Source organism: Dasypus novemcinctus, chromosome 9 (genome assembly GCF_030445035.2).
Source record: "Dasypus novemcinctus isolate mDasNov1 chromosome 9, mDasNov1.1.hap2, whole genome shotgun sequence".
Classification (NCBI taxonomy): domain Eukaryota; kingdom Metazoa; phylum Chordata; class Mammalia; order Cingulata; family Dasypodidae; genus Dasypus; species Dasypus novemcinctus.
The window spans coordinates 60132717-60148259 of NC_080681.1; positions in this window are offsets into that span (position 1 = coordinate 60132717).

Consider the following 15543-nt stretch of genomic DNA (forward strand, 5'->3'; position numbering starts at 1 on the left):
CAGGCCCTGTTAAGAAGTCTTTAGTCTTTTATAGCCTCTTGAATGGAGTGGGTTGGAATGGAGTCAATGAGTCAATCTGCAGTATTGGCCAAAGTCTGCCCTATTCATTATCCACACAACCATTCTCCCATAGTGAAATAACCAACACAAAAACCCAATGGCCACACATAACCTCTATGAATTTTTATACTTATACTTATCACAATGCAACTTGTTCCACAAATAAATGAAAGTTCACTCACCTTCTGTTCATTTTAAATACTAGACCTTCTATATTGTTTATAAGATACCCAAAGGAAAATAAAATGCACTGAGACCATAACATTCAGTAATCTGCTTGTTATTTTATCTCTTTTTGTTAGAGAATCCTAGTAGCCATAGAAACATGGCTCTGATCAATATGTTTCATGTTGAAAAATAACTTTTTGTGACTCTAGATATCATTTTTTTAACTGGAAAAGGAGAAAAGGAACTGTATTTTCCTATAACTGAGAGAGTCATTATCTTGCAGATAAAATGTCAAAAAAAAAAAAAAACCCACAAAAAACAAAACCACAGAAATCCCATGACTCAGCCCTACTGCCTACTTGGAGAAAACCTGATAGACAGAAGATATTGCTTATAAAGTTCCACAGATAAATAATTCTAGATTTCTGGATGTTACTGAAAGCTTCCTTTAGTATTTTTCCCTTTTACCAAAGGGTGCTCAGACAGCTCACCTGGGGTCATAATAGATATTTAATGGCGGAGATGAATTAAGTCTATTTCATTTAAAGCAATTTCTCACCTGATTCATTTGTGAAAGCAGAGATCCATACAAAAGGAGAAAGTTGCCCTTAATAAACTCATTATTTTCATACCAAATTACTCATCCAATAAATACTCAAGAAGCCCAGTTACACTTAGAACTATGCAAGTTATTGAGGGGCAGTCCAAAATGAATAAAGGATAAAAAATCAGAGATCCAAGATATATTTCCAGTAGGAAGAGGATAAGGAAAAAATGAGCAATCATTGAGGGTTTTCTAAATCAATACTCAACCATGAGTCAAAAACATACATGTACTTTGCATCTGAGCCAGAATGATATGAAAATTATGAACATATATAAATATGAGGCATTAATCCCAATTTTTAAAATTAGAATATTATCTCCTACTGAATATAGGCTTAATGAAGGTGGAAATCTTATCTGTTTTGCCCAGTAATTTCCCCCCAAATCTAGCACAGTACTTGTCTCATTATAAAGGCTTAATTTTTTGAATAAATAGGTAAAGATTTATATGAGTAAGTATGTAGTTGTATATGTAACCACACAAGTAAAATTCATATTGATACACAGGTCAAAATCTGCAAATTCCATAATTTATTTTTTAAGAATAAGGTTTAATTATGCTTCTATTTTAAATTGCTCATTCTTGTTCTTCATGAACATTTGTGGAGAGGAAGACTGTACAAAATATGAGAGGGAAAAATTGAAGTTCAATTAACATAAAAAATCATCAGACTATTCTTTTTAAAATTCTTGACTTCTACCTATATGCAAAATATATTTTTAAAAATATTTTAACTGGCACAAAATAAGCAGCCTGAATTTTTCTTAAAACTGAGTAAAAATAGGAGCCATGAGATACATCCCAAATAAAAAATTGTCATTCACCCTAAGAGTTTCCGCTGAATGTCAGAGACTGAGCTTCCATAATGATGGCAGCTTGAGGTGAGGAAGATAGGAAATAAAATCTACAGCCAGCCCAGGTTTTAGAACTTTCCAGTTAAGACTGGAGGCTTAAAGGTCCATACCTTCACATAAGGATGGATAAAAAATAAGCTAGTTTACACAGAAGAGAACAGCAAAACATGTACATATTTGAATCGTGGTGCTTATTGAAGGGAAAAAAATATCCCCCTGAAGATTTATAAACATAGTCAACTCACATGTGTTTTTTTGTTCAAAATCATGTCATCTGTACAATCAATTATAAAATAAAATTCAAGTATATGACTTAATTATAAGTGAAATACAGTTTATGGTGACACTAAATAATGAATACTGTAGCTGGTAAATTTCCTCTATGGAGGAACATCAATCCAGGATTCAAATAATTCCCACATAAAGAAGCTGACGAAAGTGAGAATTTTATTTTAAAAAATCACAAAATATATAGGGAACTGATATACTGTGTATTCATTTCTTGGCTGCTAAAACAAATACAATAAAATGGGTTGCCTTAGCAATAAGAATTTATTGGCTCACGGTTTCAGAAACTAGAAGGCTTGCTTCCTCCCAGCGTCAGAATTTTCTGCGTGACTGGCAATCTTGGCGGTTCCTCGGCTTTTCTGTCACATGGCAATGCACATGGTGGTATTTTTTGTCCAGGTTGCAATGACTTCCAGGTTTTGGCTGCTCCTTGTGGCTTCCTTCTTTCTTGTCTAATTTCCTTTATAAATATTTCAGCCATATTAGATTAAAGCTCACCCTCATTCAGTTTGGACATACCTTAACTAATTAAATCTTCAAAGGTCCTATTTACAAATAGGTTCATACCAACAGGACTAGAGGTTGGAATCTTAACATGCTTTTTGTGGGGGACATAACTCATTCTCCAACAAGAAACATATGCAAAATGAAATTGGATGTTGCAACTGCCAGAAACAGAATTTTTTAAAATGTAAAATTAAATCGTAAATTTAAATTGTAAAATTAAATAAAAGAGATGCTTGCAATTGTAAGCAGGTAATAAGTCATCATGTGGAATAATCAAAAATTTTGTAAAAGAACAGAACAGCGTTTCTAAAAAAGATTTGCATGAAATTTTAATTGAAATTAAATATTTAATGGAAGGATAAAATATAGAAACTATTTACTATATGTAGAAATGAAAAAACATACTAAATAGGAATAAATAAAAAAGTAACAAAGGATTTTGTATAAGGAAAATATTATGGCATTTATTTGAAGATATTATACAAGACTCAAATATGGACAGGTATCCATGTCTTAGTCAAGAAGATATAACATAATAAACATGCCATTTCTCCTAAGACCAATTTTAATCATGTACCCACAGGATCTTTATGGAATTTTGCAAACTAGTTTTTATTTAGAGAAGAAAAGGTCAAAAGTGTCCCTGAAGAAGAATATTTGCTTTACTGTAAAAAATATTATAAAGCTGTAGAAATTTTAACAGTGTGGCATTAGCTCAAAGATATACCTCTAGACAAATAGAACAGAATAGACAGACCAAAAATTATCAAATCATATGTAAAAATTTAACTTAATTATGACATAGTTTGCAGCACTGATCAATGGAAAAGAATGGTGCTGAGATTATTGTTTACTCACTTGAGAAGCAACACTGTCAAATTAGTTCTCTAGTTCACATCATTCAAAGAAACAATTCCCCATAAAGACTCTTTTATGTTTCTTATAGGACAATTCATGATGTCAGGACAGGGAAGAGTTTATTAAATAATAAAGAGAAGATAAAAACGCTAAAAGAAAAGATTGATGAAATCTATTATTGGATTAAAATAAGTAACTTCCAATCAACATAAAACACCATAGAGATTACAAAATACAAGCTAAGAACAGAGAAAAATCTCACAATATAAATAACCAGCAAAGTCTTATGAGTCTACCAATCAATCAATAAGAAAAAAGGAAACAACCAACTAAAAATAAACAAAGAGCACAAATAAGTATTTTGAAAAAGAGGTACATAAATGACCTTTGAATACATGAAAAGATGCTTAAGCTCATTTGCAGTCCCAAAAGTGCACACTGATGTCTTATTAACACATTCTTATTCAACACCATGCATTGGCAAGAATGTGGGACAGTGGGAGCACGCACTGAATGCACATGAAATGAACAATTGTGCAAATATTTTGGCAGAGAATTTGTCGATATATAGTAAAGATGAACAAGAACAATTCCACTCTAGGTGCCCATGCTAAGGAAAATCCTGTACATGTGCAGAAGAGAATTGAAGAGAGCCGAGTTTGTAATAGAAAAAAGTTAACAATTCAAATACTGATCGTTTGTAGGTGGATAAATAATTGTGTTATAGTGTATTAATATACAACAGTGAAAATTAATTAACTACAGCTATGAATTGGATTCATCCAATTTCCTAAAACACAATGTTGGGAGGAATAATTCACGGGACTATTCATAGTATGATTCCATCATTAGAAAGTTTAAAAATAGGCAACTCTAATTAGACACATATATTTTAGAGCCACATTTGGTAAAAACTATAAAGAAATGCAAGGGGATGATTAACACCAAACTTAGGATAGTGTTTTCTTCTTGACATGGTTTACACAGCTGTATTTGAGAAGGGATGCATAGGGATGCCGAGAGAAAGATTCTAAAGTATCAGTCCTGTTCACTATTACCATAGATGGTGAGTTTCTGCTGATTCTTTTTTTTTTAATATTTATTTATTTATTTCTCTCCCCACCCCCCACCCCAGTTGTCTGTTCTCTGTGTCTTTTTGCTGTGTGTTCTTCTTTGTCCGCTTCTGTTGTTGTCAGCGGCACAGGAATCTGTGTTTCTTTTGGTTGCGTCATCTTGTTGTGTCAGCTCTCCGAGTGTGTGGCGCCATTCCTGGGCAGGCTGCACTTTCTTTCGCACTGGGCAGCTCTCCTAACAGGGAGCACTCCTTGCACGTGCATGGCACACCTCTGTGTGGCACGGTACTCCTTGTGCGCATCAGCACTGCGCATGGGCCAGCTCCACATGGGTCAAGGAGGTCCAGGGTTTGAACCGCAGACCTCCTATGTGGTAGACGGATGCCCTAACCACTGGACCAAGTCCGCTTCCCGTCTGATGATTCTTTTAATTACTATTCTTTATATTTGTATATGTGTTTTAAAACTCTACAAACATAAGATATATTTACCAATAAAGTGTTTTTAAACAAAAATGAATGTCATTTTTATTTTTTATCCTTGTAAAATAAAGATTTTGAGGTTTTCAAATGATTTCAACATGCATCTTGACATAAAGTACTTTATGACTATGATTATGACATAATCATATGATTACAATCATATGTCTATGATTATGAAAAGTCTCTAGTTTTATTTGATTAATTTGCACACAAATTTTTTTCAGATTTTCCCCAAATCTGTACTGATTTACAGAAATGTACTCTTTGTTCACCTATGAAACTCCTCTGAGAGACAAAAAGTCAAGAGGAATTTTATCATCATGTAAGCATCAGTTAGGCCTGTTTCAGCGAGAGCCCAGAATTGCTGAGTTTCCACCACCCTGCAATAGTGATGTACATCTGCCTTAGCTCACAGAAGGACACTCTCGCATTTATACCCTCAACCACACTTCTCATCCACCTCTGGATTCACTGTGTTGTTCAGTCCCTATATTATTCTTTAGCTTTCTTTCAATTGACATTTACTTACTTAGACAGCTTTTTTCAGCCACAACCCCATTATAAACCATCTGCTATACTGTGTTACTAACTATAATGTGTTACCATCAACTCTATCCATTTCCATACTTTTACAGTCAAGTGAATTAAAACTTCTACATATATTAAGCATCAGTAGTTCTTCTCAAACCTCCCCTTATTTCTTCTTACTGCAGCATAATATTTCATCATATGCATATGCCACATTTTGTTTACCCATTAATTGGTTGGTGGACACGGGTCATTTCCATCTTTTGGCAATTGTGAATAACACTGCTATGAACATGGATCATTGAACATTCATATCTCATGTTATGTCACTTCTGGATATATTTCTAGTAGAGTAATTGCTGGATCATATGGCAGTTCTATATTTAGCTCCCTGAGGAACTGCCAAACTGTTTTCCACAGAGGCTGCACCATTTTACAATCCCACCAACAGTGAAGGAGTGTTCCTATTTCTCCACATCCTCTCCAGCACTTATTGTTGCTTTTTAAAAAAAAAAAGGCCATTCTATGAGGTGTTAGATGATATTGCATTGTTGTTTTTATTTGCATTTCCCTAATAGTTAGTGAAATGGAATATATTTTTCATGTGCTTTTCGGTCATTTGTATTTCCTCTTTGGAGAAATGTTAGTTGAGTCTTTTTCCCATTTTGTAATTGGATTGCTTGCTCTTTCATTGCTGAATTGTATGATCTCTTTATATAGAATGGAAATCAAACCCATATTGGGTATGTGGTTTCCAAATATTTTTTTCCATTGAGTGGACTGTCTTTTCATCTTCTTGATGAAGTCCTTTGAATCACAGAAGTGTTTAAGTTTGAGGAGGTCCCATTTATCCAGGTTTCCTTTCATTGTTCATGCTTTTGGTGCAAGGTTTAATAATCCACCTCCTACCACTCTGTCTTGAAGATGTATTCCTACATTTTCTTCTAAGAGCTTTATTGTACTTGCTTTTACATATGAGTGTTTAAACTCTTTTGAGTTAATTTTTGTATAAGATGTGAGATAGGGGTCTTCTTACTTTTGGATATGGATATCCAATTCTCCCAGCACTATTTGTTGAATAGACTATTCTGTTCCGGGTAGGTGTGTGTGACAGGCTCATCAAAATCACTTAGCCATAGACAGGAGGGTCTGTTTCTAAACCATCACTTTGGTTCCATTGGTTTATGTGTCTATCTTTATGCCAATGCCATGCTGTTTTTAGCACTGTAGATAGGAGCTATGATTTAAAGTCTGGAAGCGAGAGTCCTCCAACTTCACTTTTCCTTCTAAAGATGTTTCTGGCTATCCAGGGCCTCTTACCCTTTCAGATAAATTTGATAATTGTGTTTTCCATTTGCTTAAAAAATGCTTGTGGAATCTTTATTGGGATTGCATTGAATCTGTATATCAATTTGGGTAGAATTGACATCTTAATGATGTTTAGTCTTCCAATCCATGAGCATGGAATGCTCTTCCAATTTTTTGGGTCTTTTAAAATTTCTGTTAGTAATGCATTATAGTTTTCCGAATACTAGTGCTTCACATCCTTGGTTAAGTTTATTCCTAAATATTTGATTCTTTTAGTTGCTATTGTAAATGGCATTTTTTTCTGACTTCCTCCTCAGATTGTGCAGTATAATTGTCTAGAAACACCACTGATTTTTGCATATTGATCTTGTATCCTGACACTCTACTGAAATCATTTATTAGTTCTGGCAGCTTTGTTGTAGATTTTTGGGGACTTTTAAGATATAGGATTATATCATCTGCAAATAGTTAAACTTTTACTTGTTTCTTTCTGATTTGGGTGCCTTTTCTTTCTTTTTTCTTCTTTTTTTGTTTTTATTTTTTTTAATATTACATTCAAAAAATAAAAAAATATGAGACCCCCCCCCCTATACTCCCCACCCTCCTCACCCCACTCCTCCCCTCATAACAACAATCTCCTCCATCATTGTGAGACATTCATTGCATTTGGTGAATACATCTCTGAGCACCGCTGCACCTCACGGTCAATTGTTTCCTGATTGCTCTAGTTAGAAACTCTAGTGCTATACTGAATGCTAGTGGTGACAGTGGGCATCTTTGTCTTATCTCTGATCTCAATGGGAAAGCTTTCCATCTTTCACCATTGAGTACAATGTTAGCTGTGGGTTTTTCATACATGGCCTTTATAATGTTGAGAAAGTTTCCTTCAATTCCTGTCTTTTGTAATATTTTTATCAAGAAAGGATGTTGGGTTTTGTCAAATGCCTTTTTCTGTGTCAATCACTAAGATCATGTGCATTTTCTTCTTTGATTTATTAATGTGGTGTATTATGCTGATTGATTTTCTGCTGTTGAACCACCCTTGCAAGTCTGGTATAAAACTCACTTGATAGTGATGAATAATTCTTTAAAGGTGTTGGATGAGATTAGCAAGTATTTTATTGAGGATTTTTGCATCTGTATTCATTAGAGAGATGGGTATGTAATTTTATTTTTTCATAGCATCTTTTTCTGGCTTAGGTATTAGGGTAATATTGGCTTCACAGAATGAGTTTGGTAGCATCCCTTCCTGTTCAATTTTTTTAAAGAGTTGAGTAAAATTGGCATTAAATCTTCTTTGAATTCCAGGTAGAATTCATCTGTGAAAGCGTTTGGTCCTGGGCTTTTCATTTTTTGGAGCTGTTTGATGACCATTTCAATCTCTTTACTTGTGATTTTTCCATTTCATCTACATTGTCAATTTTTTTGGCATAAAGTTGTTCATAGTATCCTTTTATGATCTCCTTTATTTCTTTGGGGTTAGAAGTAAAGTTCCTATTTTAATTTTTAATTTTATTTGCATCTTCTCTCTCTTTTTTTCTTTGTCAGTTGAGCTAAGGGTTTGAAGATTTGGTTAATCTCAAAGAATCAAGTTTTGGTTTATTCTCTCTCTCTTTTTTGTTGTTGTTGTTCTCAATTTCATTTATTATTGTTCTTATGATTGTTATTTCATTCCTTCTCCTTGCTTTGGGAATAGTTTGCTCTTCTTTTTCTAGTTCCTCCAGCTGTGTAGTTAGATCATTGATTTTAGCTTCTTTTTTAATGTAAGCTTTGTGGGCTAAATTATCCTCTCAATATTGTCTTTGCTGCATCCCATAATTTCTGACATGTTGTGTTCTCATTTTCATTGATCTTGAGATATTTATTGATTTCCCTCACAATTTCTTCTTTGACCCCCTGATTATTTGAGTGTGCTGTTTAATTACCATATATTTGTGAATTTTCTCTTTTTCTGCCTCTTGTTGATTTCCAACTTTATTCCATATGATCCAAGAAAGTGGTTTGTATAATTTTGAACTTGTTGAATTTATAGAGATCTGCTTATTGACCCAACATATGGTATATCTTGGAGAAAGACTTATGAACACTTGAAAAAATATATCTATTCTGCTGTTTTGAGGTGCAATGTTCTGTATTTGTCTATTAGATTTAGTCTATTTATCATATTATTCAAGAAGTTTCTTTTTGATCCTCTGCCCAGGAGATTCTCTCCAATTCTGAGAGTGATGCATTGAAGTCTCCAACTATTATTGTAGAGATGTCTATTTCTCCCTTCAGTTTTGCCAGTGTTTACCTCATGTATCCTGGGGCATCCTGGTTAGGTGCATATACATTTATGATTGTTATTTCTTCCTGGTGAATCATCCCTTTTATCAATATGTAATGTCCTCCCTTGTCTCAAATAAGAGTTTGCTTTTAAAGTCTATATCATCTGATATAAGTATAGCTATCCCAGCTATTTTTTCAAGTACTGCATGTGTGGAATATCTTTTTCCACCCTTTCACTTTCAATCTATTGGTATCCTTGTGTCTAAGATGAGTCTTTTTCAGACAGCATATAGATGGCTAATATTTTCTGATCCATTCTGCTACTCTGTGTCTTTTGATCAGGGAGTTTACTCTAAGAGTATTCAATGTTATTACTGTAAAGGCAGTTATTATTTCATCCATTTCGATCTTTGGGTTTTATCTGTCATTTTGTTTTCACCACTCTTTTGATACTTTCAGTTACTGTTTCTGATAGAGTCATCATTTCTAGACTCCCTTCCAAGAATCTCTCTCTGTCTCCTTTTCAGGCTGTACCACTCCCTTTAGTATTTCCTGCAAAACCATTCTTTTTGTTATAAACTCAGTTTCTGTGTATCTGTGAATATTATGATCTCACCCTCATTTTTGAAAGATATCTTGCCAGATATAAAATTCTTGGCTGGCAGTTTTACTCTTACAGTATCTTAAATACATCATACCACTGCCTTCTTGCCATCATGGATGAGAAATCAGCACATAATCATATTGGGTATCCTTTATATGTTATGTATTGCTTTTCTCTTGCTGCTCTCAAAATTCTCTCTTTGTCTTTGGTATTTGACATTCTGATTAGTATGTGTCTCACACTTGGTCTATTCAGCTTTATTCAAATGGGAGTACATTATGCTTCTTGGACATGATAATCTATGTCTTTCAAAAGGGTGGCAAAATTTTCCACCATTATTTCTTCAAATATTCCTTCTGCTTTTTTCCCCTTCTCTTCTCCTTCTAGGATACCCATGACATGTATGTTTGAACATCTCTTACTGTCATTCACTTCTCTGGGACCCTGTTCAATGTTTTCCATTCTCTTCATCATCTGCTCTTTTTTGTGTTCACTTTCAGAGTTCATATCTTCAAGCTCACCAATCTCTTCTTCTGCTTCTTCAAATCTGCTCTTATATGCCTCCAGTATATTTTTAGTTTCATTTATTGCACATTCTCTTTCCATAAAGTCTGCTGTTTTTCTATGTATTATTTCAAATTCTTCTTTGTGCTCACCCAGATTAATTAAAGAGATTAATATCCTTAATCTCTTTAGCCATCTCATTGAATTTATTAAGGAGATCTGTTGGAATATCTATGATTAGTTTTCTCAACTCCTTTATGTCATCTCCATGCTTATCTTGTTCCTTTAATTGAGCCATATCTTCCAGTTTCTTGGTAGGAATTATAATTCTTTGTTGGTGTTTTCACATCTGACTTACTAAATGTATTTATTCTGAGTGCAGTTTCTCCCTTTAGGTTAGGGCTTTGTTGTCTTTTCTTCCTTGCTTGTTGTTTAGTAGGAGTCAAGGATATAGTTGGTGCTGTAAGCTATGGAAGCTGGAGCTGCCCACATTGCCTCAGGAATTGATGAAACTTCTCCCACCTTTCTCCTCTGTCAGGGTAGGGACAGAGCTGTAGCAGTGTATAATAATCCAAGTTGTGCAGGATAAAACTGTCTGTAGTTGGCCAGGAAGACTGATATAACTTCATACCTCTTCCTCCCCTACATTGGATGGGGATGGTGCTGTAGTTGTTAGCAGAAATCTATGTCATATAGGTTCAAAATGACCACAGTTGCCTGGGTAAACTGACATAGCACTGACCCCCTCCCTGCCAGGGGTGGGAATGGACCCTTGGGAGTGTCCAACAATCTATTCTCTGTAGGCCAAATATGCCTGCAGTTACCCTGAGAGACAGAGGGAGTACTGTCCCTTCTACCCTTTAGGGGTTGGGAACAGAGCCATCTGTATCCAACAGTTCAGTCCCTGTAGCCCTAAAGTACCCTCCATTGCCCAAGAGGCTGAGGAAACACCAGAGCACTCCTATCCTATTGGAGTTGGGGTGGATCCACAGGCACATAACAATCCAGTCCTTTTAGGCTGAAAGTACCTGATCTTGTCGGGGGAGGCTGAGGAAACACCAGACCCCTCCTTTCCTACTGGGGAGTGAGGATGGATCCACAAGGGCCCAGCAGTCCAGGCTGTGTGGGACAAAATCACCTGCAGTCACCCAGAGAGGCTGCGCAAACACAGTTTGTGTCTTGTTCTATTGAGGATGTGGTGGGGCCACAGGGGCACAATGGTTAGGTTTGTGCAAGCCAAAAGCACCTACAGTTCCCCTGAGAGACTGAGGGAACACCAGCACCCTCCTATCCTATGGGGGGACAGAGGTGGAGATTTGATGAGCAAGCTCTCAACAAACCAGTTTGTATGGGCTGAAAATGCCTTCCATTGTCTGGAGAGGCTGAGGATACCCAGCTCCCCTCCTATCCTATTGGGGTGCAGTGATGCAGCTCCAGGTGTCCAACTAGTCAATCTATGCAAGGGGAGAGCACCTGCAGTTGCCTGGAGACCTTGGTGCAGGTCATGCCAGTTTCTTGTCTGCTGGAGGTGGGCAGGAGCCTAGGCTGGGACTGCAGTCTGATCTTGGGGGAAAGAAGGCATTCCCTAACTTCACTGGATTTTCAGTCAGCCAGGCTTCCTTTCTTGCCGGGGGTGGAGTTGAAATGGTGGCTATAGGACTCTTTCCAACTCAGACAGTCTCAAACCCTAGCTGTTTCTAAGATTATACTTTAGTCAGCCAAGTCCACTAATCAGTAGCTGAAGTCTGTGGACAACTGTCTCTTCTTCAACCATTTATGGGAAATGGAGCATCTAACTCCAGCCACAGAACAGCTCCTGAGGCAGCTTGTACTGCTAGAGTAGGATGATCACCAGCCTCTGCAGTGTGACTTGCAGTTTTCAAGAGAGGTGGTACAGGTTCCCCAGCTTCCTCCCTACCAGAGGTCGGACTGGGGTTCAGGCTAGAGCTGCAATCTAATCTGGGTGGAAAGAAGTCAGTCCTACCAGCACTGTGATTTTTCAATCAGCTCCACTTCCCCTCAGGCAGGGGTGGAGTCAAAATGGTGGCTTCCTGCCTCCTTCTAACCTGGACAGGCTCAAAGTTTAGTTGTTCCTAGGATTATACTTTAGCCCACTGAATTTACTAATTAGTAGTTGCAGTCGGTGCCAAACCAGGGCTTCCTCCCCTGTGTTTTGGAAATAGAGCTTCCAACTCCAGCCACGGAATAACTCCCGAGATGGCTGGCACCATGGGCATCAACCTCCGCAGCATGGAGCGCTCTACTCAGGAATCCTCTCTGAAGATGGGCAGTCTCCTCCTTCCTTACTTTCAAGGATGTTGCAGGATGCTTTTCTGGTCTCCTGGGACCCTCAAACAGGTGCTTTAGATAGCTCTGGGTGATTACTAGCTGCCCTGTAGCATGAGCTGAATCTAGGAGCTCATTACTCTGCCGCCATCCGGCTCCCCCTCCCATGCCTCATTCTTGTTCTTTTTTTCTTTCTTTCTTCCACCCTTCTCTCTTTTATTGATTCATTCTGATTTTTCTCTTTCCTTCTCTTCTTTTTCCTTTTGTTTTAATCTAAGAGGGAAAAGGCAACAAAAGCAGAATGTCCTTATTATTGCAAAAGAAAAAATAAGATCTAGATTTTGAACGATAAAACAACTCTAAGAAAAGTTTAGTCCTAAGAGTAAAAAGTTGCCTTCACCTACCACATAGCATACTCTTGAAATACTAAAGAAATTTTGGCCTAGCAGAAGACCCCTAGATTAAGAAGTAGAGCATTTTTCTATTTCTGGCCTAGTACCACCTTATTCTGGTTGTGTAGTTTCAGGGGGTGATTCAATATCTTCAGGCAGTGTTTATTAATGGAAACTCAAGCTTGTTTGTGTCAAAGCAAGTTAAACATGGCAAAGGTTCATATAAATACAAGGTATTATTATCTGAGAGCATGAGAATGCTTCTTTTCTATCCTTTAATGTTTGGAATTATAATGCTTTAATCGTTCCTGGATTTGCTGAAATTGTGTTTGGCTATTTGGAGAAGAGGAGTACTTTGAAAATGGAAGTGTTCCAAACTGGCCTTTTGATAACAAGTTGATATATTCAATGTTGGGAAGACTGGTATGAGAATATCATTTTACCTAAGGCATTCTAGCAGAATGCTTTTCCTTATAGTAGTAATCCTATTCAGTATTTTACTTGTCAGTTATGTCACAACCAGAAATATTTAACTGGATTATATATTAAATTCAAATGCATTATGCAGAGTACATAAATATTTATCCAAGCTATCAAATGAACAAAGTTCTCAGCATGACAGTAAATGTATATGCATTTTAAAAGGTTAAACCTATTCTGATATATTTTTACTGTATTTCCATAATCCTTCTCATTTTATCTGGTTTGTTGATCCCTTTTTATAATTTTCAGCCCCTGGTCCTCTATTACTTATGCATGATCAAGATAGAAGATCATCATTGATTCTGTTATTTTTTACCCAGTCAGGGGGTGGGGGGGAAAGTGAATATTCTGGGCCTACAGTATGTGAGCTCAAGTACATTATCACTTCACTGTGCAAATGTTACTTGATAATTGAAATAGATTGAAAAAAATTTTTAAGTCAGAGAGCAATTCTCAGAATTATGCAGATATTAAATACTTTATTGAATATGTCAAAATTATTCATAAAATATTACACAGAATTTCTTTCATGGTTTTTTTTTATTGATTAATATGTTGAAATCTCATATTCTGCCCTAACTATGAACCACTGAATTTATGTGGTTTTTGCTTTCATTTTAATTTTGTTGCTTATTCCCATAAGACGTTAGGTGAATCCCACATACTCTCTGAACTTCAACTTCATCTATAAAATTATAATAATACTAAAGCATTGGATTAAGTATTTCATTGTCTACCAGCACATGCACTGAGCTTTAATCAGATGACTAATTTATACTTTATTTATGTTTAGTTTATTCATACAAACAGGTATTACTCCCTGGGAACCATAAGAAACAACATACTTCATTTCTACATAAAACCACACACATTTTTATACTCATAACTTGAATAAATATTTAGTTGCTGTTTGAAATTATCCAATGAGTAAAATAAGGTAACAAAGCAATGATCTTGCTGACACCCAGAGGAGGCCCAGATCAAGATTCACATACTCTGAGTTATTTTAAAGAAAACATCAGTTTCTATGACTTCCCTTTCTCCCTTTTACTGCTAACCACACTCTTTCATGATATGGCCAATCAGAAATAGTCAATTTTTTCCAGTCACATTGACCAATTAAGGGTTGTGGACAGGGACTAATCTAGATAATACAGATTTCCTTAAGAGATTGATGCTAGGAGGATGAGACCCTCTTCCTCTGCGATAACGATTTATTTATAAGGTGGTACTATTGGGGAGCTATCTTTCTTTGCAGCATGAAGGAATCTATCTACAGAACAAGGTGGAAGAAAGCAATGTTGAGAGATGGAGAGGGTCATACTTATGTGTTTTGAAGCCTGGATCTAGTTGTTTTGAATCCAGCCAATTACGTGCACTTCGCAGTGATCTGTGGACCTCCTCTTGCTTTAGTTTAAGATGGGTTCTGTCAATACGTGTACAAGTTTTCTATTGCAATGCAACAAATTACCCATAAGCTTAGCAACTTAATACACGTTTATTATCTCACCAGTTCCATGGATCAGCAATCCATGTATGGGTTGGATAAGTCCTCCGTTCAGGGTCTCACCTGGCTGAAATCAAGGTGACTGCCAGGAGTGCAATCTTATCTGAGGCTCGGGGTGCTCTTCCAAGCTCAGTCTGATTTTTGGCAGTATTTAGTTTCTTGTAATTGTAGAACTGATACCCCTGTTTTGTTGCTGGCTATTGACTGGGATCTCAGCTCCTAAAGGCCATCCCCACTTCCTAGTTAGGTAGTCCTTTCCATAACGTGGCAATTTTCTTCTTCAAGGCCAGGAGGAGAGTGTCCCTCACTATTCTGCTAAGGTGGAGTTTTAAAAACTGTAACCTAATCAAGGGAGTGACTATATATATATATTCATAGGCCTTGCCCAAACTCAAGGAGAAGATATTATACCTGGAGTGTACACAAGAGGGCAGGAATCTTGGAATTCTGCCTAGGAGACGATCAGAAAGAAAAATTGTTCTAGCAAAAATTGGGTCCTAGAAATGTTGCAAGTGGCAAAGTAATACATGGAGTTGCTTCAGTTATAGAAAAATGACACTATGTATTTTCAGTAGTAAGGCGGATCAGATAGCATGCTTTCCAGAATGGAGATTTAGGACTTTGTTAGAAAACCTTATGATTTAAGAGTATGTTGAATACTTCCTATGGTCTTCAGTAAGATTGGATAAGGGGAAAAAAATGTTTTTTTGCCTAAGTTGGTTATGGGAAAACAAAGAGGAATAGCATACAAACATGTTGCAAAAAA